The 26,226-nt window shown below is 35.4% G+C and overlaps 1 protein-coding gene and 1 non-coding gene across 3 annotated transcripts in view; one reads left to right on the forward strand and one right to left on the reverse strand.

Moving 5' to 3' along the window:
* The window catches only part of TBC1D4 (TBC1 domain family member 4), a 170,448-nt gene that overhangs the window by 70,710 nt on the left and 73,512 nt on the right, over window positions 1–26,226 (reverse strand). The window lies entirely within an intron of this gene.
* LOC112481390 lies at window positions 23,738–23,856 on the forward strand. The gene has a single exon (XR_003046897.1). It is a non-coding gene; the product is annotated as a 5S ribosomal RNA (ribosomal RNA).

Here is a 26,226-nt window from a genome sequence, read left to right on the forward strand (position 1 = left end):
AAACAAGGAGCATCAAAATCATGCAGTACCTTGAAAGAACTTTGGCTTTTACTCTTAGACAGAAAGCCTAAGAGTTATATGTTCAAAGGGTCCTTTCGGCTGTTGTGTGGAGAATAGATGGCATAGGTGATGGGGCAGGAGCCTACTGTGCTCATCCAGGGTGAGCCAACAGTGGTTCAGACAGAGCAACAGCAAGGGAAGGGGTAAGAAGCTATAGACTTTTGGATTTAATTTTAAAGGCATAGTCAAGATGATTTCTTGAGGATCTAATGTGGCGTGTAGGAGAAGGAAAAGGGGGAATGGATGAACTTCATGAGTTTTGGCCAGAGGAAATAGAGAAAATGGAGCTGCAGTGAAATAGGTTTGGGAGGGAGTGGGGGTGGCTTAACAGAGCAGGAGCTTAGTTTGGGACAAGTTAATTTTGAGAAGCTTCTAGACATCCAAGGATAGATGTCAGTAGGCAGTCGAATATATGTACCTAGAGCTCAGGAGAGAGAACAGAATGGAGAAAGAAATATTGGAAGACATTAGCATGTATAGGGTATTTAAAGACATGAGGTAAGACAAGTTCATCAAGAGTATTGATGACAGAGCGAGCAGGAAAGAAAGAGAGAGTGCCCGCTAGGCAAAGAGAGAACTATCTCCAGGAACCAACCCTTGAGGCACAGGATGCTTATGATTTTGGAGATGGAGAGATATGAGCAAAGGAAAATACAGCAACAGCCAGAGGTCAAGCAGGTGAGAATGGTATCCTGAAGCCAAGAAAGAAAAATTTCCAAGACAAAGGAACTAATCAATATGAGATCATAGGTGACCCTGACAAGAAAAGTTGTGGTAGGGGCTTAGGGCAAAAGACTTACCTAGTAGGTTCCAAAGAAAATTTCACAAAATAAATCCAAAACAATAGGTACAAACAACCTATTAGGGCAGTAGCTAGAGGCACAAGTGAGTCAAAAGAGGGTTCTCTTATAGATGGAAGAAGTGACAGCTTCTAATACAGAATATCCAATAGTAAAGAGAATGTTGATGATCTAGAGAAAGAGGGTAGAACTGCTGGCAATGTCTTTCAGTAGGCAAGAGGGGACAGAATCTGGGGCACTTGGAAGAATTTGAACTGACCCGTAGGCATGCTCAGTTCATCTCAAAGGGAAAGGCAGAATACAAAGGCATAGATGCAGGAAGACATGGTGGTGGGAGTCTGGAGAATTTTTCCCCTGACTGCTTAAATTTCTTTGGTAAAATAGAAAGCATGATCATCAGCTGAGGTGAGAATGCGGAAGATCTAACAGAGAAGTGAACGTTGAACATTTAATTTAATTTAAGGCTGACTGTAGGCAAAATTGTGAAAGGAAGTTATATTTAGAACCCTAATGTGACCCCTCCAACCCCTTTATGGGTAAATGTGCATTTTATGTGCATGAGACCCACAATTTCAAATGTTAAATAGCTATTTACCCAACCACAAAGTACTTTCAATGTGAGATCAATCTTCTACGTATTTATTCAACTAGATGCTTTCTATTCATCACATTAGTCCTATTATTTGCTTCGTGCTCACATTTTTTAAAGTATACAGTTCAAAATTGATAACCCTCTAGTCAGGCTAAGTAAGAAAAGGAGACAAATTACTAACATCTGAAATTAAAAGAAAGGAGAGAAATATCACTACAGACCCCATGGAAATTAAAAGAACAATGAAAGAATACTACAAAAACTCTATGCCCAGAAATTTGATATCCTAAATGTAATATACCAATTACTTGAATGACACAATATACCAAAACTCATACATTAAGAAACAGACATTCTGAATAGGCCTATTAAAGAAATTAAATCAATGATTAATAATCTTCAAATTAGAAAGCACTAGGCCCAGATGTGTTCACTGGCAAATTCTATAAAATATTTAAGAAAAAATTATACAAATTCTCTACAATCTCTTTCAGAGGAAAGAAGCTGAGAAAATACTTTCTAACTCGTTTATGAAGCCAGTATTAGCTAATACCAAAACCAGACAGAAACATTAGAAGAAAAGAAAAACAATAAACCGATATCTCTTACGAACATAGGTGCAAAAATTCTTAACAAAATATTAGCAAAACTAAATCTAAAAAAGCATTTAAAAAATTATATACCAAGATCATGTGGGATTTATCTCAGGTATGCAAGGCTGGTTCAACATTTGAAAATCAATTAATGTAATTCATCATATTGACAGACTAAAAAAAAAAATCACATGATCACATCAACAGATGCAGAAAAAGCATATTACAGAATCTGACACCTATTCATTATTAAAACTCTCAGCAAACCAGGAATAGAGAGAAACTTCCTCAGCTTGATCAAGACTATCTACAAAAAACCTAGGGCAAACATCATACTTAATGTTGAGAAACTCACAGCTTTACCACTATGATCAGGTACAAGGCAAGGATGTCCCCTCTCTTACTACTTTGTAACATCACATTGGAAGTCCTTACTAATGCAGTAAAGCAAGAAAGTAAAACAAAAGTATAAAGATTGCTAATGAAGAAATAAAACTGTCTTTGTTCTCAGATGACATAATCATCTATGTAAAAAATCTAAAAGAATTAACAACCAAAAAAAACCTTAGAATTAATAAGCAATTATAACAAGGTTGCAAAATATAAGGTTAACATACAGAAGTCAATTGCTTTCCTGTATGCCAACAATGAACAAGTGGAATTTGAAATTAAGAACACAATACCACTTACATTAACACCTGAAAAATAAAATACTTAGCTATAAATCAAACAAAATCTGTATGAGATCTACGTGAAGAAAATCACAAAACTCCGGTGAACATAATCAAATGGAAAGAAAGTCCACGTTCATGGTTAGGAAGACTCAGAATTGTACAGATGTCAGTTCTTCTCAACTTGATCTACGGAGTCAATGCAATTCCAGTCAAAATCCCCAGCATGTAATTTTAAAGATAGTGATAAAACTGATTCTAAAGTTTGCACAAAGAGGAGAAAGACCCAGAATAGCCAACATACCATGGAAGGAGAACAAAGTTAGAGGACTGATGCTACCTGACTTCAAGACTTACTATAAAGCTATGGTAATTAAGACAGTGTGGTATTTGTGAAAAAATAGACAAATAAATCAATATAATAGAATAGACAGCCCCAAAATAGATTCACCTAAATATATCAACTGATCTCTGACAAAGTAGCAAAGACAATACAATGGAGAAAAGATAGTATACAACAAATGGTGCTGGAGCAACTGGACATCCACATACAAAAGAAAATTAATCTAGACACAGACCTTGCACCTTTTACAAAAATTAACTCAAAATAGATTACACACTTATACATAAAATACGAAAGTATAAAACTCCTAGAAGATAACACAGGAGAAAACCTAGATGACTTTCGGTATGGTGATGCTCTTTCAGATACAACACCACCAAAGACACAGTCTATGAAAAAAATAACTGATAAGTCAGGCTTCATTAAAATTAAAAATTTTTGTTCTTCAAAAAACAGTTTCAAGAGACTTACAATACAAGTCATAGACTGAGAGAAAGCATTTGTCAAGGACACTTCTGCTAAAAGACTGTTATCCAAAATAAATGAAGAATACCTAAAACTCAACAAAAAGAAAACAAACAACCAATGAAAAAATGGGCCAAAGACTTCAACAGATACCTGACCAAAGAAGATACACAGATAATTAAGATGCATATGAGAAGATGCTCCACATTATATGTCATCAGGGAGACTCAAATTAAAACAACAATGAGATATCACTACATACCTATTAGAATGGCCAACATCTAGAGCACCGCCAACACCAAATGCTGGTCAGGATATGAAGCAAGAAGAACCTTTATACAATGCTGATGAGAAAGCAAAATGGCACAGCCACTTTGAAAGACAGATAGTGTGAAAGATAGTTACAAAACCAAACATATTTCTACCATGTGATACAGCAATTCATGCTCCTTGGTATTTACTCAAAGGAAATGAAAATGTGTATTCACACAAAAACCTACACACAGATGTTTATATAAGCTTTTTTCGAAATTGTTAAAACTTGAAAGCAACCAAGATGTCTTTAATACATAAATGGATAACTGTGGTACATCCAGACAATGAAACATTATTCAGCACCAAAAGAGAAATGAGCTATCAAGCTATGAAAAGACATGAGAGGATCATAAATGCATATTAATAAGTGAAAGAAGCTAATCTGAAAAGGCTATAATTGTATAATTCCAACTATATGACATTCTGGAAGAGGCAAAACTATTGAGACAATAAAAAGGAGTGGGAGGAGGGGAAGGGATAACTAGGCAGAACACAAAAATTTTAGGGCAGTGAAAATACTCTGTATAATATTATGATGATGGGTATATGTCCTTATACATTTATCCAAACCTAAAGACTGCACAACACCACGAGTGAACCCTAAGATCAACTATTGACTTTGAGTGATCATGACATGTCAATGTAGGTTCACCTTTCGTAGAAAATGCACAATTCTTGTTAGTCATGCTGATAACGGGGGAAGCTTTGTATGTGTAAGTGCAGGGGTATTTGGGAAATCTCTGGATCTTCCTCTCAATTTTGTTATAAACCCTAAATTTCTCTTTAAAAAAATCTTTACCAAAAAGAAAAAAAAAAGTATAGTTCAATACCATTTGTATTTACTTCAAGAAACACTAGAGGGAGCTTTCCCACTTGAACTAGTTTACCTAAGCAAAAAATATATATATATATCAAAAGGCTTTTTATAATACTGAAAAAATGCCACCGTTTATAAAATACTATTACTACTGCTTCCATTTTAGATTCATAAAATTAACCACTGGCAAGTAAACAAACTGGAATGTTCACTGATTAGACAAATTCGGCAACAAAATTAAGTTAATAAAATTAAGTTAGATTGAAAAAATTTAAGTATATCAAAATCAGCACTTGATAACATTTAATCTCTTAGATATTTTCAAATAAGACATAGTAAACATAAGAAAGCTATGTCTTGTTCCTTTGTTGTGATATATGAAATTATAAAGTCATCTAAATGAAATGCTAAAACTGGACACTTAATAAGTAGTTTTAACTTACGAAATGTCTGAACTCATGAGAAGAGAACTTTTTGAGCAAGGCTTAGTTGTGAAACAGAATGGGCCTTGGGAAAAGAGGCAAGGGAGCAATGGCCAAGCCCAGAGGGACCTACACATGACAAGTTCTGGCTGAGATCAGTAGATAAAGCTGTAATATTATCAGGAAGCAAAAACATCATGGATTTCTCAGAAACCTATTTTTGTCCTGGCCTTCTGTATTACTTCAGATATTTATACCAGTACAACAGATTTCCACCTTGCAAAGGAAAATAATACAACATTCTTGAACTTCTATTCAGAGACATCAATTTATTTGTATTATCATTAACCACTGAATGTGCGTGTCTCCCTTCTTCTAAGAAGAAAAGGTCTAACTGCCAGCTACCTAAGGTTAAAAAGGAAAACAAACATTCATCTATCTCTGAAGTTAGGCTGGAAGGAAAGGCAACAGCAAGTAGCCAGATGCCTAGCCTCTGACCTAGACTTGCCCCTTCCATGGGTGAAGGAAAAGCACTGGCTGTGTATTGTGACGAGTCACGTCGAAGCACTCTATCCAACCCTCACGGTAGAATTAAACTCCTGAAAGTTATAATAGAGTGTGATTGACACAGTTGCTCCCAGTGAAATAAAAAAATTAATATGGTGAAAATTTGTGGCCAGACTTCACTTTCTGGCCCTCATTCCTTCTGATTGTGACTGTGATGAACATTACCTAGAAAAGTTTCTGGCCAGAAAAGACTTTTTTTTTTCAGAGCTCATACTGGCTGTTCAAAGATATTTTCTGTTTATTAAGTATAAAAGACTCCCCTGTTCCCCTTCTTGTGTGCGGTCTGGCTAAATGATACCAAGAGAAAGCTTATAACGATTTAGGTGACTCAACCCATTTTCCTGTCAACCTTAATTGCAGAAAACAATGAAAAGCTTTAGCTTTTCGGAGTCCTGGAGGAAGAATACATTTCTTCAATGCACCCCACAGATATCTGACTTACAATCAGATTAATAAATATAGTACTTCTAAAGCAATAAATCTCTACCTTCGAAGTGTCTGAAATGTCACCATATTGCTTGAAAGCTACTTGGAAGAGTGCACTGTACAACTACAAGCCTTTCCCCAGAACAAACCAGGCCCTATCCACTCCTGGACGTGCCTTGTGGACAGAGGTCTCCTCTCCCCTTCAACAGAAGTCAACCACATGGCACTGTTACCTTTCAATTATTTGATCTTTCATGATTTATTAAGATTTCAAGTAAACTTTGGTAACGGAGTATACTAAAGCCCCCCAGAAGTATTTTTACTTATCAACTTTTATATATGTCAAACATTTAACTGCAAAATTTTAATTCCTTGAAGGAAACTCTCACTTTAGAATTTTAAATAGGATGTGTGGCACCAAAATATTTTTTATGATGTAATAGCCTTAATTTTCTAACACCTAAAAATGCTTCTTCATATCTATTTTAAAAGGATTAATGATGACAGCAATGCTTTAATGCTGATATTACAATCAATAATGAAGATAAAAGAAATTGGGAAAATCTATCCAGTGGCTACTAATAATTCACCTGTATAGTGTGATAATGTGGCCAGAATACATTTCCATTAAAATTTCCAAACGAGGGATGCATCTGAGCTGCTTCTTGCAAAAATTCACAACTTCAAGTCAGAAAGCAAATTCAAAGCAAACTAGCAGCCTTTGTGTGTTTTGTACATGGACTGCTTTCAAGAAAGAATATGATTCTTATCTTAAATCATTTGTGAACAACTTATCAACTGCATTAGGCACTGTTTTATCTAAACAGCACCCACCTTAATTTAGAACAAATGGTTCTAGTGAACGCTGCCAATATTTGCACCCTCCTGCTCACGCAATCTCCCAACCCCCCATAAAGCAGGCCCCAAATGAAGGGCATGTAATCCAAGCTGAATCAGTGGAAGGTAGAGGGTGGGCATGGGACCCAAGCAGGTCAATCTGAGTCACTCTCTAATGGTTTCCAAACAGAAGACGAAATACCAAAACTTCCTATCTGAAGTCTCAAGTTATTGAGGGAGCTAGTCTGGCCATCTCCCATCACTGGAGAAAGCCGTTCTGGAGTAACACAAAGTGAAATCTAGAGGAAAAGAGAATTAAGATCAAGATATGTAGAGAAAGAGTCCTGGTAGGGTCATGTCTTTGGTTGTAGACACCCTTGGAAGTGTGGCTCTTGAGCTCTGGGTCTCCTCCAATTCTAGGGGCTACTCAGATATCACCCATGCCTCTAAGAGTACTAACTAGTATACGGATCTATGAGAATCGCTGGGATACGGTTCATCTGCTATGACTGAAACTCAAAACAGCAACTGTTTACACAAAACAGAAGTTTATTTCCCTCTGGCACAAAAGTCTAGTTAAGGGTACAGAGCTGTTTTTGTTACTCCATCATGTCATTAAATGTCAAAGACTCAAGTCCCTTCTATTTTCCTGTTCTGCCTTAGGGGCATCGATCCCATTGTCCAAAACACAAGCAACTGTATTCCAGGTACCAGAATGTGAAGAAAGAATGAATAAAGAGAAAGAGAGAGCAAGGGATATCCCCCTCCCTACCCCAGCACAGACACAGACAGACACACACACACACACACACACACACACACACACACCCCTACTTACACCCCACCGATCAGAATTAGTGGAATATCTAGTGGCAAGAGAAGCTAAGAGAAGCTAAGAAATGCAGTCCTGACTGAATAGCCATGTACCAGTTTAAAATTCTATTACTAAAGAAGAGAGAACAGATCAGGAACAACTTGCATTCTTGTCATAATTGTCAATGATTCACCAGAAAAAAGGTATCAGTCAGAGCTCTTCAACAAAAAAAAGCTACAGATAGATATGTCAGAGTATTTAAATCATGCAATGGTTCTAAAAAGAACTTGGGTCAAAGCTGCAGAAATATATACTTAGTGAAGATAAGATGGTACTAGGTGTTCCAAAACATTCCCCAATTGAAGAAGCAGAAAATGTTATGACCAACGCTCTAAGACAGTCATGGTAATACCAGTTAGCTACATCAACAGTCATCACTGGAATTTATAAATATTTGTTCTAAATAAAATCATGTTAGTCTAGTAGCCTGTAAGTCTACTTTTACATTTCTATAGAAATAGCAATGGGGCAACAACCCACAAATAATCACTTGATACTTATTTCAACCTATAAAAGCCCCTGCGTATAGTATTCTGGTACACTTGCAAAGCAATGAGACTAATTAATAAATATAATTAAATTTAAATTCCTAATTATATTTTATCTTGGGAATTATAGATTCAAATCATTCCAATAGGCCAAGCACAGGGAACAATATTACCTTTTAAGCCAGTATTTATCTTATTACAAGAACTTATGGAACAGCTGAGAGTTAACTGTGCTATCTGTAACTTCAATTTTAATCATTTGGAGTATGTATTATATACATCTCTGTCTTCATAAACAGTATTACTAGGTATAATATAAATGTTTCAGTCCAATATAAAGTGTGAACATCATACCTTCAATACATCATCATAGGGTCCCATTCCTAACCAGATGCTAAATAAATATCAAAAACTATTTGTACCATAAAGAACCTTCAACTTTGAACAGAGTGAAGGAATTAATTGTCAAACATGCCCCCATACTATTCCAGGAAATACAGCTTTTTAGGAGAGCTGCAGCCCTACGAGATTAACTGTCATGGCCATCTGTTTATTTTTGTGGACTCCGTTCTCCAAAACTATAGGAGAGGCATGACATACAGATTACTTTTTGATTCTTTCCTAATGCCATGCTTGTTTCAAGAGGAAAATGTCTCAGCAATTTTCTTTAATACACTTTTCAAAATGGCCCTGAAAGTCAATGGGAAAAATATGGCCCAGTTGCAACAACTGTTTGATGCAAAACATCATTGTACTATCCCACGGGGACTACAACTGTTCCCTCAAACACGAATGAGCAAAGACAAAGACATTCACTGACTCTCCTGGTATTTATGTATGACTTCACTGATAAAAATGGGTCAGAACTTTCTAAAATTTTAATTACAAAAATATTTTAATAATATTCTATTATATTAAAAACACTGTATCAATTAAACCAGACCTAATTGAATTCACTTGGGAACTTACTACAATAAATATATAAACGTAGCATGCAGTTATATATTAATGGCATGTAAAATATACTTTTAAGTGATAGAGAACATTCAATGCCTTAAGTTTTTTTTTGAAATGTAAAAACTTATGATTGGGGTTTTCATACCTTGAAATTTTCAAAGCCATACATTATAATTATTGTAATATGTTATTAAGCAATACATTAGAACTATACTTATGTCTGGCATTTTGTTAGTGAACAATCTATCAACATGATCTTGTGCTTTATCCTATGTTTAGACTTAGCCTGTGTTTTCTATATACTCCAACTTGTATAAAAAATATTCGTCAATATATTTTAAACTTTATTTTACTAAAATTTGGTTGAAATTATTAAAAGTTCTTTAAATGCATATTAAGTCTATATTAATGATTAACTGTTTTCAAGTGATTAGCATAGAAAATTTTTTTAAAATCACCTATTCATTCTTATGTTGCTTTCTCTTAATCTCTAGATTTTTATAAAACTCTATAGTTGGAAAAGGGAAAGAAATAATCAAACAAACAAACAAACAAAATCAATGAACTAATTACCTAACAATGAAAGAAAACATTAAACAGGGGGAAAGATTCATGATAGTCATCAGTGACACAGCCAAAAATTTGCAAATTACAATTTACTTTTGATTAAACAAAAAAAACAAAGGAAGATATCCAGCTCTCCTTCAGTGCAGGAGTTAACATAATGATGAAAGAAAGATGATCACAATAATAATAGCTGCTTAAGAATGAGAACCTTTGCTAAGACTTTTACATTCATTAATTCCCATAATTTTCCAAGATAAGCTCTATTAATTCCACTTGCAAAAATAAAATTGATCATCAAAATTTTTCTGTAAATCTAAATCTGTTCTAAAAACTAACGTCTAGTAAAAATAGTAAATTGGAAAATTGATGATCAGAAATGCCCTAAGTGTCTAATTGTTTCAAGTTCAGAAGATGAAGATAAAATGAATGGACAGTTTAAGAAAGTAATAAAGTTTTTAGTACACTTTAGAATTTCTATAGTTATTTTTCAAAGCTTCATATCTAAGCTTTTGAAAATCTTTCAGGCTTTCCTATATAGCAGCTTTACTATTATTGGTGTCGACTGGGTAAATTTATTACTTAATAAGTCTTAGCTTCTACCCCAAGGAGATAACAAATTAATTTAAGTTTTTAGAGCATTTTTTCAAAAAGTATATAAACATCTGAATCATATAACACCATAACTGAATTTAATAGTTCACAAATGTCCTCTATAAATTACTCTGTAAGTAAACAAAAAATTGAAAACAGAGAAGCTAAATGACTTGCTCAAAGTCACAAAGCTAAATTATTACTTGATTTACACAAATGTAAATTTTTACACACACGCACAGAACTTTTCAAGATATCTCTAAAGAAAGTACATCTACAATGTTCAATGAAATTAACATCTTCAATGTCAAATATCAGTAGGTATCTATAGGTGTATATTCATTTGTGTAACTATTCATTCAAAGTGCGTCAACCTCTCTAAATTTTAAGGAAAATGACTGCAGGAAGATGTCAATCTGATTCACCACTGTACACCCCATGTCTGCCACAGTGCCCACCATGAGTTCAGTACTCGATAAATATTTGATAATTAAATAAATGCTTGTGGAATTCAATAGTCTCTTATGTAATATGGAATTTCATATACCAAAATATCTATTTGACTTATATCTTTTATAAACATAAAACTTATCAAGATGTTGAGCAAAGAGTAAACACACAAAAAAATATTTGATGGTTAATTGATATTAGAAGTCCTTGGGGCCTTATATAACCTCATTTCAGAAAATGATACAGCAGCTTCAAAGAGTATCCTTTTACTCTCCTGAGTCAGAAAAAATTCCCATTTCTAGTGATCCAAGCAACTAAATACATATTCAGTATTATTGATAAAATTGTGATATTCAAATGAAAGCTAATTAAGTGTATCAGTTTTGTTCACTGAACTTTTCTAATAAAAAGCACTTTTTAATCTGAGAAGTCTGCCTCGAATGGTCATGAACTGGATAAGTAAGATTAATTTTTTTAAATCTTCAAGGAATATATCAGAATTTATAAACAATCAAGTTTCCTGAATTCTTAAAGTAGAAATTATTTCCCTCCCACCCATGGCATAGAGTAGGCACTTTAGACATTTATTGAATAAACTGCAAAAATATTTTGTTCTTAGCCTCATGGTACTTAATCACATTTTGACTTGTATATAATTTGTCTTCTTGCCTTGCAGCTCCCACAAGATTCTAAATTCCTTGCTTGACACCCTTTCTTTCTCTCTCTCTCTAAATATATACATATTTATATTTATGTGTATATATTTATATATATGACCTAGATATATATCATATACAATATATATCATATATATCATAATATGTATCACCTAGATACACAGTCTGAACTATTCTTTCTCATCCTCCTTAACTATTCTTTCTCATCTCTACTCTTAAACCCTTTCAAAACCTATCTCCAGGGAACTAAAAGACTCTTTTCTGGACACCCTGCAGCACTGCATCAAGTCAACCTGACGGTAACTCTTGTTTTTCAAAAATTACACTTCGATTTAGTGACATGAAAACAGGAAGGGAAAAAAATTGTTTTTAAAAAAGATACTACTACAAAGGTAAGAATATGAGCCCAAAGATTTGAACATTCAATTATAATAAAAGATTTTTTTACACAAATATCAGTTAAATGATTTTTTATGACTAACCTACAAGTTTGTGGACTGATTCAAAAAAAAAAAAAAGAATTTGGGAAAGTGTATTCCTTCAATGTTTCTGAAATAAAACAGAAATAATCATTAAAAAAACCAACAACCTCCAATTATGGTTAAAAGAACCTAAGAAAAAATCTTTCAGAAACCCCCTTGCCTTTATTAAATATTCCTAAACTTTTGATGGCCAATAAATGTTGGAATAACCCATATGCTCTCTTTTAGCTTACTGAATAGAATGTGAAGAACACAAAAACATCACCAAGAAATCTTCAATACAAACTGCCTTTGGTTTCCTCAGGGAACCAAAACAAGTGAGAAGAAATAAGCCATAAGTACTCTTCGACCTGGAAAGCCCTTCTGCCCACAGTTTCCTCAAGATAATACGATTTCCCTCTAGAGCCCTTTCCAACTGGCGCCTGACCCAAACCCAGTAGCAGCATCAGGCCTCTCCAAATCGCCGATAGCGCAAAAAGCACCATATTTAATCACCCAATGGCATCTGTCTCTCCCACACATGTGTCTCATGCCTTTTTATTCATTCCTAGCACAAAGCATAGCACATATGGCTCACATTCAATGAATGTGTGCAAAATGAATGAATGAATGTATGAGCAAATAAATAAATCAAAGAGAAAATGGTGGTTCTGCTCACCTTCCTAGATCAGAACATTTGCACAGGTTCTTCCATGAAGCCAGAATGTTTTTAATTGGGAAAATAGTACTAATCAAATTATGAATGCCAACTAAAAGCAGATGTCCGCTCTAAAAAGAAAAGTGGATAAGAGCCTTTGCATAACCATGGCTAATGTAAATACATGAACAACTTATAAATGAATATTAGGGAACGTTAGTTCTCTGTAAAAAATGTTTGCTGTGGACTTAACACTGTGCACTTTCTACGTAATAACAGCTCACATTTATCAAGTACTTGTTATGTGCAAGGCACTATTCTATTTTCTCTTCTCATTTAACTGATAAGAAACTGCCCTAGATTCTGCATTTTTGCTTAACCCAATCACTAAATCATGTTAACTGAATCAAGAAAATGAATATGACAATATCCAATCTTGAGAGAAGGATGAGATCAAAGATTGTGTGATTATACCAGAATCTAAACATCAAACACTGGGTTTCTGTGACAGTGTTTGCTTATGATTAACTGCACACACCATGAAGCTACCGTGTCCTGCTATGACCTTAAAAAATTTACAGTATTTTTATAAACGTCCTCTGTATAATTCTATCATGCAAGGCTTATTCATAAGTACTAGACAAAGAAACAAAAGGATTAGTAAAGTTAATGTACAGCTGCATTATCAAGTATCTAATATCAATATCTACTGGGTCAAGCTACCAATAACACCATCTTAAATATGTAGGTCCAAACTACCACGTTAAAATGTTGGGCAATAAGTTTGGATCACAAATCATAACTATTATTTAGCATCTCTAAGAAAGAATGCACTATAAGAAGTTTTTATGAACATATTCTACACTTTTTTTATGGTTTCATAAAAATGACACACTATAAAATAATAAAATGTGGTTTTCTTTAAAGATATCTGCTCATTATAAAATAAAATCGTAAAGACAAGTACAAATAAGAAAATATTCATGCAGAGATTGCCACTACTGAAATTATAGTGAACACCCGCCCGCCCCCCCCAGGTATCTCTTATGCACATATAATTAGTATAAGTATAAAATGTTGAATAAATAGGGTCATTCTAAACACAAAGTTTTGGGACCCTCATCCTTTGTGCAGGAAAATGTGGCTTAGTCACTTGTCCATCTCAGTAATTATATATCTTTATCATTATTTTAAAATTGCTTTCAAGAACAGTGATTCTCACATTTTAAAGTTATTGAAAGACTTGTAAAAGTTTTTGTGTGGCTTTATCTATTAATATTAACCATTTTAGGAACTATAAAGGAGAAAATTTTAAATACTTATTTATTTATTCTTTTAAAATAACAATAAATCATTACATGTTAACCTAAGTGATATACTTTTTCTTTTTTTTCTAATTAACATATTTTTATAAAAGGTAACACACTAACAATTTTCAATACGAAAAATTTTGTGAGAAGATTGATATGTTTTTACGTTTTGTAAATCCTTTTAACATCTAACTTAATACAAGGCAGCTAGGTTCCTATCTGTTTCCGTATTCGATCTTCTGCAATATGTTGCTTTGGTTGAAGTATATGAAGAAAGTCCAGCCACGCAAATATATATAAATGGAAAAAAGAGTAATTTTAAGAGCTTTTTCAGATAACTGTGAATATTGTCTTTTGATAGTATCCCCAAATTCAATAAATGATAGTTTCTTACAGGTCCATTGCAATGTGAAATCTGAAACTATATCAGTGAACTTCCTGTACACTGTTCCATTAAAATCCATTTCTTTTACTTACACTTTGAGTGGATCTTTTACCTTTACATGACTTCATACTTCATGCTTTGGTCTTTTAGGAAATATTGGTTCACTGAGTTAGACGTTGTTGGTAGCCATTGTTGTTCCACATCTGTTCTGTGTTCAAATATTTTGGCATTGTTTTAATTGATAGATTGCAATATTCCAGACTCCTCTCATACTTAAAACAGGACCTCAATATGCTTACTCGAATCCTATTTTTATGACAGCTAGAAGCATGTGATGCATTGCCAGGAGTACTCAGTCTACAGACTGGACCAGCTTCTGTCAGTTACCTACCCTGCAGCCAAAATGAATTATAAAACAATCTTGAAATGAGATTTGGAAAAAAGACAAAAGCATTAATCACACTGTGTACGTTTAATATTAAAGTTAAGTCACAATCACATCTATTTTCTATGTAGTTGTATTTATTTCAACTGCTACCATTAGTGGGTTTTTTTGATTCTCAGAAAAGCTTTATATGTAGAAACAGACTAGTTTGTAGAAAAGCTTAGTTTTATTTCACTATTATATATGCAGAGTTGGTTTTTGTTTTATTTTTAATACTGTAGATCATGAAAGATAGTTAAACTGACTAAAAAATACTATAAAATTAAAAAACCATATTTTGACTAGTTAAGTGATTTCATAATTTTAAAAAATCATTCTAGTCAATACAGGCATAGCAATTATTGGAACTTATAGATCCAATTAAAAAATCCAGTCAATTATGTTATAGTCTGATTGGCTACTTAACACCAGTTCTAGGCATCGAGACAATGTGTTGTCAGATGGAGACAAGGATAAGCAAAAAATGTGAGCAGTAAAGATCTAAAAGTTAACAAGTTAATACACAGAAAACGGGGGAAAATTATCAGCAAATCAGAAGTCTGGAGTCCCAGAAGTCACAAAAAATTAGTCCAGAAGGCAGTTCATTAATCTAAAAACTAAAAATGAAAAGGTCAAAACAGTGATTAAATGGAAGATCAAGTCTCAATGGTCAAAAGGTCCGGTATCCAGAGGATTACGTACAAGTCTATGTCTGGAGCAATCAAGATATGGAATCATCAACCAAGACAGCTTTTTCTCACTGGCCCAGCACCAGGGCTGCGATCAAGAATGTTTTCAAAGGTGTGACTCATTTCTGACACCAGCGGACTCTTTTGTGGCCACCTTCAGCCATCTTTATTCACCTCTGTGATTCCCATTTCTATTTACTAATGTATGAAGGCAGTCCCTAGACGTAAAATGCAATCAATGAAAAGTGAACTGGAATCTACTCTAACATTCTGCCTTTCTAATGGTGATTCTTCAAGGCTTGGAGTGAAAGCTTAAGGATGCTGCACATGAACTTCAAAGAGATATATAAAAAAGATCAGAAAATTACAGCAAACCTCAAGGTATATGAGTCAGCAATTGTCAAAAGACAAAATCTCATCTTTTTTTTCTATGTAGTTTTTCAGAGTCATTCTGTATGTATATGCATGTGTGATAATGGATGGATGGAAGGATGGATGGATGGATGGATGGATGGATGGATGGATGGATGGACGGACAGATAGATGATAGATAGATGATAGGTAGATAGGTAGATACAGGTAGACAGATAGATAAAATATATACTATATTTCAATGTATACCCAAAAAATGTTTTCAGTTTCCTCCTTGCACATCTAATCACTTATCTGCATCTGTGTCTTTATACCCTGTCTTCTCTCCTGATACTGTAAGTAAACATGCTGCTAGCTAAGGCCACACTCCACTACACACACACACAAACACACACACACACACACACACACACACACACACAACCACCATGGAAACCAGATGCCATCACCTATTGCTTCCTTAAAGAAACTGCTGTAAAAACTCCCCTCTCTTTCTACTGCATCATCAATTTTTCCTCTATATCTTCCCCATCAGTTTACAAACAGGCTTTTTTTTTTCTCCCACCCTAAAAGAATTGTCTTGACCCCACTTCTTCAGCTACCAATGCCAATTCTCTCTTCCAGTCACAATTAAATTCCCTGCAAGAGTTACCTGTGCTCACTCTCTCTACTTGCTCTTCTCTCTTTCCTTCTTGAACCCACATTAGTCAGGCAATTGTTCCCATCATCCCATCAAACCAGAGGTCTGACTGCCACATTGCTAAATCCAATAGTTAATTCTCAGTCCTTCTCTTTCTAGACCCATTGGGAGCATTAGAGAAATATGATCACTTCCTCCCCTTTGGAACACTCTCCTCGCTTGGCTTCCAGACACCACACTGTCCTAGTTTTTCTCCGCTTCCCCGGCTCTCCTTTTTCAGTATCCTTCGCTTAGTCCTCTCATCTCCCAGATACACTGGACTCAGTGATTGGTCCTCTTCTCTTTTCTGTCCACACTCACTCCACTTAGTCATATCATCTGATCTCACAGCTTACAAGCCCCTGCACTGGTTCCTACTACCTCTCTGAGCTCATCTCCTATCACTCTCCTCTACTCTGTCTGCTCCAGCCAAATGGCCTCCTTATGCTCCTTCGGTAAACCACAGGTACATGAAACTCCTGTCCCTCTCCCTCACCTCCTTTAGATCATGCCTCATCTTCTTCAGAGTGAGAACTTCAGTGACCACACTCCCCAAACTAACTCTCTCTCATTCATTCCCATTCTTTTTTACATCCTTTCCCTCTCTCTGTCTCCTGCACCATCTCCGCCCCCAACATACTTCCTTCTCCCTCCCTATTTCCGCACAATTTTTCTCCTTAGCAATTATCACTATTTAACATAATTTTTACTTCTTTTCAACATACCTTCCCACACTAAAATATAAGCCCTATGAAACCAGTTTCAATAACTAAATATTTGTTAAATAAACATAAAATATTTGTTTAATTAGTAAACAAAAGACCACGGTTTAAAATGCCCATATAATGACCACAAAAATTACCATAATTAAAAATCCGAAGAGTAGTATGTTCCAAATATCACTACAAACATTACCATATCCTCCTTCATACTTTATTTCGACCTCATTACCAAAATTCATTCTCCACATCTCTGAGATGAGCATTCCCTATAGTACCATTTATTCTCTAGTGATTTTAATCCAAAGACAAAAAGAAGGTCCCCACAGCAGACAACCCATTTTTAGTTTATTGGCTGACACCATCCAGCATAAGTTCTTTCATGTGCTTCTGTTTCACTTGTTTCTCACGACTGCTACATCTATCTGCTCATCCTTTCCTCTATCTATTGAATATGTCTCTCTTCCCTTCTCTAGAGTGGAGCCTTCATCTCTACGAAGTCCCGAATCCAGCTCTCCTCCTGGGAGATGAGACTCCAAATTTTACAATGTATCTTCTTCTTTAAGACCTCCAATCATCTCTTCCCTGTTGGCATCATCGTTTTTGTCATTTTAAAAATATATAAAAATTTTAAATACATACACACAGCCTTTGTCGGATCTCACTACTCCACTTAGCTTTGTTTTCCCTTCCCTTTGCTGCCCAGCTTTCTGAATATGAAGTGGACAGTGGACAGTCTTCCCTTCCACGTGCTGAAACCCTTGCTTTCTCACTTTGACCCTTGTTCTACTAAACTGGTCTCTGGAATGTTATACTTAACCACTTTTTTTTTTAACTAAAATAATTAATTTCTTGGTTTTTATAATTTATACTATAAAAATTATATAGGGCTTATTGTGTATCAAGCCCTGTTCTAAACATTTTACGAGTATGAGTCGATGGATATCATTTGCTGTACTAGATCCATGTGACAACATACTACGCACTACCATTCACTTGGCTTGCCAGGCATAGGCCAAGTCTACAAAGTGCAGACTTTCCAATACCTTATAACGTGCTTTATAATTAATTTTAAGTTGTCTCTTAAAATCACCTTATGAGAAAGGCAAGACAAATATATTATCTTAGAGAAATAAACACAAGTTTATGTCATTTGAGACCCATTTATTTTGAACTCAAATTCACATTACCATATTACTTTCTTATTTAACAACCCAGATTTAGGAGAACCATAGTTTAGATTCCACAAATTTTAGATCTTGTCAGGGTCCTTGTGAATTATAAGAAAGAAATAACATTATTAAACACAGAGGTCATCAAAATCATTGATGCATGAAAAGAGCAATGGTAATTTTATCTGCATAGTAATTCAGTTTGTCAGACGTTTCGGCTGGGGTAATTTTTTAAAATAAGGAAAATCCGGAAAAGAAAAAAGAGTATTCAGAGAGAACCATCTACATGCCAAATACTTGCTAGAATATACACCTTATAATTAACTAACACAAATAATTATATTCATATTTCAAATACAATAGAAGCCAGATTTGCCACCCAATCTTCATAAAAATAAATAAATAAAATATATATAGCTAGCTGTTTTGTTTGGTTCATGTTTTATTTCTCGGTATAAGTCAAATCAAATATGCTCTTCCCAATGACTCTAAACACCAGAAGCAATGCCACTGAGCTTTCAATATCCTAACACGGTGCAGACTTTGAGTTAAAGGGAAACAACAGTGGGAACAGGGCTACATCTAATTAATTTCATTCAACAAACATTACTGAGCAACGATTATGTACAAAATCCTTGTTAGATTTGGCAGAGTACACAATGGGGGAAAAACATCACGGCTTTCAAAAAAGATTGCCTCCGGTAAAGAAGCTGCCAAGAACACAGCCATTTACAGAGTGTAGGCGCTAGATACAAAAAGTTGGCATGTAGAGCTGTGAGAAATCGAAAATGAGTTTGTCACATTTTCATATATTTTCTGAAAAGAATATTGCTGTTCCTTTAAGTATGATAGAGGTTTAAGAACAAAAGTAGAAATTTCCTGAAATCCAGAGATGGGAGCCTGGCAGGTACATGCACTGGTCTATATCTGCTCAGCAGTGGGTAAGGTTAAGCCTGAGGAAGAGACATTCACTGTTGCTTTTCACAATGACTCCTCACCATAAAGGCTGTGGCTCTTAACTCTGGGGAGTATCTAAACAGCAATGATGTGCACAAATCTGACTTTACACTAGACGACCTCTTTCACACTTATTTTAAAAGTGAGTAGCCCAGTTCATAATATGAAATTCATTCTTCAAACATCATAATTTTATACACACACACACACACACACACACACACACACACTATCAAAAGCTATTTATATAAAGATGCCTTATAGTACTGGAAACAGCAAACACATAAACAGTTTATAAAGTTCACAATCCACTAGAGAAAAAAAACAACACTTTGTTTGGTATGTATCATGGCTCCAGAACCAGTTAATTTTTGTTTTCTTTCCGTTTTAACTGGTTGGCTTAAGCGTCCTCATTTATATACAGGATCAGGTTGTTTTGGCAACCCACCAGCTCTGGACTTCCCAACAGAGCACCTCATCTGTCTCATGACCTGCCATTAATGTAGTTCCTGCTTTCAAGCAATGTTTTCCACGGGGTTATTTCACGTGCTTATGATTTATGTAACTAGTGAATGCTTAATCCAGTTTCCTTCATTAAAAATCATAAGCTTCAAATCTCACACCTCCACAGGTGTAGAAAAAATTCAATACAGACTCACAGACAGTTCCATTCATTACACTAAAATAATAAAGTACATTTGCCTTCTAGGCATGAATACTGCTAATGGAGTTTATATCTCAACAGCTGTTTCAGAAAAGAGATAATAAAATTGACCTTATAAGATCACCACTGCTCAGAGGTCTAAAACCTTTTTAGATCTTATTGACTGTGTTTTTAAAAGATAAAGCTCAAGTTCAGCTGCTGGGACAAACTTTTCTAAAATAAGAATTTTAAACAGATCAACCTTATCTCACCAGTGTGTGGGGGGAGGAGTGGGGCGGGGAACAGAGATTCTTAAATAAAGATTAAGAGGGGACACTTCAAACTTTTTTTGCAGTTTTAGCTAAAAGCCTATCTATTTGCTCCATAATAATGATTTCCATTTAGATAAATTTTACAAGTTTGTCATCTAGTGTAATTAATTATCAATAAATAAACCCAACAACTAATATCTGATTGCAATTTCTATGATTCAAAAATAAGAATATTAAAAACAAAAAATAAACGATGATGAAGTGGACAAATGCAATATCATAACATAATTTTCGGGGAAATAACAAAAACAATCACACACTGTTACATTTATTTATAGCATAATTAAGAGATAATGTTCTGAGTACTTCGGGATTTTGTTTCCAACAATGTTAAAAATAAATTCTGATCAGTATAGACACTTTTTCAGAAGAGAAAGATTCATAAAATTGACCCACCCAAGCAGTTTGGAGAAGTTATTTAAAGACCTATTTGGGTAAAACACAAGAGTAAAATAAGAAAATGGAAGTCATGGGATCTAGGAAATAGTGAATCCAAAATTGAGGGCTGTTTCATCAGCCCCAACTAAAACCAGATATCGGAGGCCTCTTGCTGAGGAGTATCTAGGAAACACAGGTTTCAAAGATTGGTTAGTATGCTTGATGTTAGAAGAATTTAAGGATATGATTAAAGCAAAGAAAGCAAAAAAAATTGGTAGAGACTCCAAGAAAAAAAAGCTGCAAAACAAAAGACACTTCATTATGGTATACTGACTCTTCAGTAAATATTTACATAGTCACAAGAACATAAACTCTATTACTAAAAATAAAACTTAAAAACTGACCTTCAAACAAAGCATGGAATTAATTATAGACATATCACGATGTAATGATATCCATTTTAACAACATAAGGAAAAGTACAGATATGAGAAACTAGAAGGTAGAAATGGAAGAAAAGAGATAAAAGCAAAGGTGGTAGAATTGTCATAGAAATTTTAAGAGATGTTGTCCATAGCTGATAGAATAGGAAACCGGGTTATCAGGTAGGAAATTTGAAAATAGTAATAGAACTATATTGTGAGAAGAGCATAAGGAGAGGTAGAATAAATCAGTCTCCACTTTTGGCAGGATCAGGTTTTCTTTTACTTTTTCTTTTTTTGTTTTGTTTTGATTTGGACCCGGTTTCTTTGAAATGTATCCATAAGAAAACCATGACTTTTCCCAGAAAACTTACTCCAAGCGACTAGTATCATAATCTACAAAAGTTACCTAAACCAGAAAAACCTAGGAACGATCCTAATATAGTGGATTTGAGAGCTTCAAACTCTTTGTAGTTCTCTCACTGAGAGGTGAGGGCCATTTGACAAAAAGAATGCAACTGAAGTAACATGCTGAGATTTCTGAGTTCAGGAACTTAGAAGGCCTGGCTGCCTCTGCTTTCGCATTCCCAAAAAAAAAAAGCTAGCAGGTATGTAAGAAGTCAGGCTGCCATGAGACCACCAGGCTGCGAGGAAGCCCAAGCTAGCCACATAAAGAGGTGTACGGAGACAAAAAGTGATGCTTAGCCAGGCTCCAGATGTCCCAATCATCCACCTGAGGCTCCAGACATGAGAGTGAAGAAGCCACTGTGGACATTCCAGTCCCAGCAGAGTAGAGATAAGCTGTTTCACCAAGGAGAACCCAAACTGCAGAGTTTTAAATAAATAAATGTCATTTGAAGCCGCTAAGTTTGGAGGCGGTTTGTAATGCAACAATAAAAACCAGTATCTAGAAATGAGGTGGTGCCATAACAAAAACCTAAAATAGGTGGCATTGACTTTGGGACTGGGCATTGCAGGCGGCCTCAAAATGACTGTTAGTAAGAGCTGGAAGGGCAGGGAGGAAACTGCTATAGAAGGCCGGAGGAAAGAGGACACAAGTCGTGCAGTGGCAAATGAGCGAAACTCATTCGCAGTAATGTGCCCAGTGGAAAGGGTATCTCATAAATCTAAGAGTACCTAAGGTTAAGGAGATTCCAGTCAGAATGTTAGAAGTACAACAGGCTACTTTTAGCTGCCTCATATAAAGTATGGGAGAAGCAAGATAATCTAAGAAGAAACTACTCAGTTTTCAAAGTAGAAATTGGAAGAAATATAAAGGATCTAGGACGTTATGGGTCCAACGGTAAAATTGTTTCTCATAAAGTCTCTCTCAGCAAGACTCTCAGAATTAAAAAAAGAGCCTTTAGTCGCTGGGCAAAGACCAAAATAAGGCTCTGCCAGTAAAAATGGCCTCAGGTCAAATAGCAAGAAAGTAAGACTTTTTTTCAAAACCTCAAAGCTCTGAGGTCCTGCCTCCTAGACTCTCTCAGCTAGGCAAAGAGGCTTCTGAGACTCTTAAGGCATTGTCCCACAGCAACCTGACACCCAGCCTAAAGCAAAGAATGACCAATCTATCTCAAAATTATTTCAGGGTGTGACTTTTATCCAACAGAGTAGACTGTAATTTGATATACAGGAAACCCTTAAAATTTTGGAAGCTATACCAGGTTGGACCAAAAATGAAACAAGACATTCCAAAATGAAAAGAGGCCTCTGAGCCCCCAAATTTTATGAGCAGGAAGCAAACTGAAAAAGCTATTCAGTTACCAGTCATTTCTCATTGGAAAGAATGACACATTAGGATGAAGGCAAGAATTGCAGAAAATCACTTCCAGTGAGAGCCGGCCCTTAATCAAGGTATATCCCCTTCCCTGAGAACAGGAGAAACTGGCTGGATTTTGGAACTGCTGTGGACCAGTACCTGTTATATAGTTCCATAAATCACTCCGTCACATCTATGTTGAACAGGGTGTCTGCTCGTCCTTATCTTCCCATTGTATGTTGGAGGAGGAGAACTAGACAACTTGTGCTTTCAGTTCACAGGTCTCTGCGAAATTGCACCCAACACACTTCATCTGTACCTACACATGATTTAATGAATGAAATTCTGGTATTTAAGTCTGAATGTAATGCTATAATGGGATGAGACTGCTGGGCATCTCGGAAGTAGGTGAGTGTACTTTGACTGTGAAGGAATGTAAATAATTTGTGGCCAGAGGGTAGATTGTGGTAAATTAAATATGTATCATTCTTTGATCGGGCTATTTCCCCTCATCTTGAATCTGGTCTGGGCTTGTGACTGCTCTGACCAACAGAATGCAGTGAGTGGGAATAACATTCTGGGATTTCTGTACCTACTCATTAAGAAAGCTTTCAGATTCTACTTTTGTACTCCGAGGAAAAGCCAGGTGCCATGTGAGAAGTCAGACTACTATGAGACTGACAAGCTATAACAAAGCTAAAGCTAGCCATGTGGAGAAAACACAAGGAGAGAGATTCCTGGCCAGCCCCTAGATGACACAGCAATTTCAGCTGAGGCACAATATGGTGAAGAAGTCATCCTGAAAATTCCAGCTCTATAAGACAGCACATGAAGTAGAGAACTGTCCTCACCAAACCATGCCCGTCTATGGCCATGCCACCCTGAATGTGCCTGATCCCATCTGATCTTGGAAGCTAAGCAGGGTTGGGCCTGGTTAGTACTGGGATGGGAGACCACCTAGGAAGACCAGGTGCTGTAGGTGTTAAAAAAATAAATTAAAAAAAAAAAAAAAATTCCCAAATTGCAGAATAGTGAGCAACTAAACGATAGCTATTGGTGTAAGACATTAATTGGTAAGGTGATTTGTTATGTACCCTAGCAAATCAAAACATAATTCCTTTTACTCCCGTCTACCACCAATATACAAATAATCATTAAATTCTGTCTCCACCTCAATATCACTCTAATAAGTTCACCCTTCTCTTCACTCCCACTGTTTATATTCAGTCTCATCTTTTTTTGAATACATTATTCCAATAGCTTCCTAATGTCCCTTCAACCATTCACCACCACTCCAGACATAAACCCATTCTCCAAATTACAGCAGGTCCTCAAATTCTGAACATCATTTTGTTATAAGGTGGATGAGATGTCATAGGAACTTATCTCCTTGGTTATATCAATTAGCCTATGGTAAAACTGGTTTCATTATATGTCATTTTGCTTAAAGTCACAGAATTATTGATGACACTGAGGACTTACTACACAAAGTTTCTAAATGCAAATCTAATGTCATCACTAACTCTATCACACCCAGGAGTGGTCCTCAGCATGGCATACAATGCCTTCCACAGCTTGGCTTTAGACCACCTCTTCAGTGCCATATCCCATCATCTCTGATGGGCAATGAGCACTCAGAAAAACAATAAGTCTAGTACAAAAATTCTGAAACGAGGTTCTGGTGTCTAGATGCATATATGAAGCCACTAATTAACCAGTTAACTTAAGCAAGTCACTTAAAACTTGAACTGAACTTGAAGTCACAGGCTTCAGCTTTTTTTACATATAACATTAGCGTTCGACAAAAACTAGATGATCTCTTGATCTCTCATCCATCTCTAATTTGCTTTAAATCTCTACACGATTTTTAAAAATTAGTCAGAGAAGGAAAGCATGTTTCAAAGGGGAAGTGATACATATTATCCTCCCTAGCCCCATCCCTACTGCCCTTAAATCTGCTTCAGGATCAGCTCTCTTATCTATTCTTAATTTCCCTCCTTTCTTTCTCTCAGGTCACATTATCTTCACAAACCCCGAGCTTCCTTGTCATGATGGCTCCAGTGGCAGTGGGAGCGAGCAGAGTGGAGAGGATACATGCTGCAATTTATATGCAAGAGCCTTTCATGAGTCAAGTACTTTCAGTTGGTACATAATATTAAATGATCTCGGCATCAGGCAACTTGTTCAACAGCTAAAAGTAAAGCATAATCAGAAATCACACAGTACTTCACCTTCAGAGGCACGATCAATCCTATCAATAGTTACATATGAAGTTTAAAAATACAATACTCGGATAATGAGCAAGTCTATTCTTAGCAATAATTAACAGGATCTACAGATTAACATACATTTTCTCACTTACAGAATGCAGCATATTTATTTTCCAGGCAATGAAAATGTTTTTGGTTTGAATTTTTACATTTTTTAGCTAATGAAAAATAAAGGCAAGAAGTTCAAGCTACTTTTAGAATGTGTCTATCAAACTAGAAATCACTGGAAAAACCACATGGTAAACACCATGAAGACAGATACTTTTTTCAGCCCTGAAGACTGGAATATTTGTCAAATTAATGAATGAATTAATGAAAAGTGAACATTAAACAGTGAAGAATTACTCAATCATGAAAACCTGTGAACTCTTGCTCAACTGAACACTTAAAATAAAAATTCTGCTTTGCATCTCCTAAAACACGCAGAACTTGAACTCTTCCTCCTCCATCTATTATGAAGCTATGTAAACAAAGCTAGGTGTAGTCTGTAGATTGTTTAACAGTCAGCAGAGGGTGTCTCAAAGCCAAGGATATACATGGCATGCATTCTAGCAGAATCATTCTCATTTATAGATTGTAGTGAAGGGGTTATATAATTTTGTTAATAAGCAATTTAAAACATATCTCTACTAAAATAAACAAGATGTATTATAAGACAGACTAAAATCTGCATTTATTCTTAATATTCAGCAAGGCTTCAAAGTAATTTAGAGCTTGTGGCAGATTATAAGGGATTCACCCCTAGTCGCCCCACATATATACCTTCACTTTCCTTTGCCCTTAAGTTTTTGTTGAAAAATTCAAAAGGGCTGAATAGACCACTTCACAGAACATTTCACTACTTTTTTTACTACAAGAACCAACCGTTTATACAGTAATGACTGTAGTATAATAAGTACCTCCATTCTCAGGTAATAGCTTTAAAAAAAAAAGGATAAAATATTTTAAGTTGAACTTTCTGATCACATTCCCCATTTTAAAAATCATTTGCCTCCCTGACTCCATACGTGTTATTTGGCATAAAGCTTTTACTTTAAAAACCATTTCCCATGTGATTTTCCACCCTTAGTATAAACACACAC

Source organism: Pteropus alecto, unplaced genomic scaffold, assembly GCF_000325575.1.
Source record: "Pteropus alecto unplaced genomic scaffold, ASM32557v1 scaffold72, whole genome shotgun sequence".
Lineage (NCBI taxonomy): Eukaryota > Metazoa > Chordata > Mammalia > Chiroptera > Pteropodidae > Pteropus > Pteropus alecto.